Source organism: Mandrillus leucophaeus, unplaced genomic scaffold (assembly GCF_000951045.1).
Source record: "Mandrillus leucophaeus isolate KB7577 unplaced genomic scaffold, Mleu.le_1.0 Scaffold569, whole genome shotgun sequence".
Taxonomy (NCBI): Eukaryota; Metazoa; Chordata; class Mammalia; order Primates; family Cercopithecidae; genus Mandrillus; species Mandrillus leucophaeus.
This window is the reverse complement of record NW_012106130.1, coordinates 209,292-209,975: the sequence shown is the minus strand read 5'-3', so window position 1 is coordinate 209,975 and position 684 is coordinate 209,292.

Below are 684 nucleotides of genomic sequence, written 5' to 3'. Positions count from 1 at the left end.
AAACAACTTGGAAATGCCAGCGTTAAATCAAATTAGTGTTCGAGGCCATAGTTCCGCTTTTTCATGTTCTTGAATTGGGAATTCACATTTGGCTGCTGTGCAGTGAATGTTCCAGAAGTTCTCTGGGCTGCCCTGTCGGCTCCACGGGTTTTATTTGCCATCTTGTTCGCCCTCTGCTGGTTTTTCAAGAGAAGAACATGAATGGGAAGAAGGGCTTTCTCTGACCCTGGGAGATTTTTTTTCTTGCTTATTTTTGTTCTGGGAAATCAAAATTCCAGTTGAATTCCATAACTATAAAAATGTTAAGAGAAGACATGTGAGTTTCGATGGAATAGACTAATTTGAATTACCGTAGGTTTTCGGAGATGGGGTATGGGGATAGGAAAAAACTCTGGCTTTACTTCTTTTTTTACATGTCTTACTGTTTAGTTATTCAACTATGCATTTTCTGGTATGTATAACGATATTACATCATAAATTTAAAGAATAGAATGCATGTGAATCTATATCAATATCTATCTCTATCTACATGAGCTATCTACATCTATTAATATATCTGTATATATTCTGGAACCTTGCCAGTTTGGGGAACTCAGAGCTTGAAGCATCCTGAGAGACTGAAAAAGAACACAGGGGTTGACACCTTCCACTTATACCCAGACCCCTCAGTCCAACAAAATATAA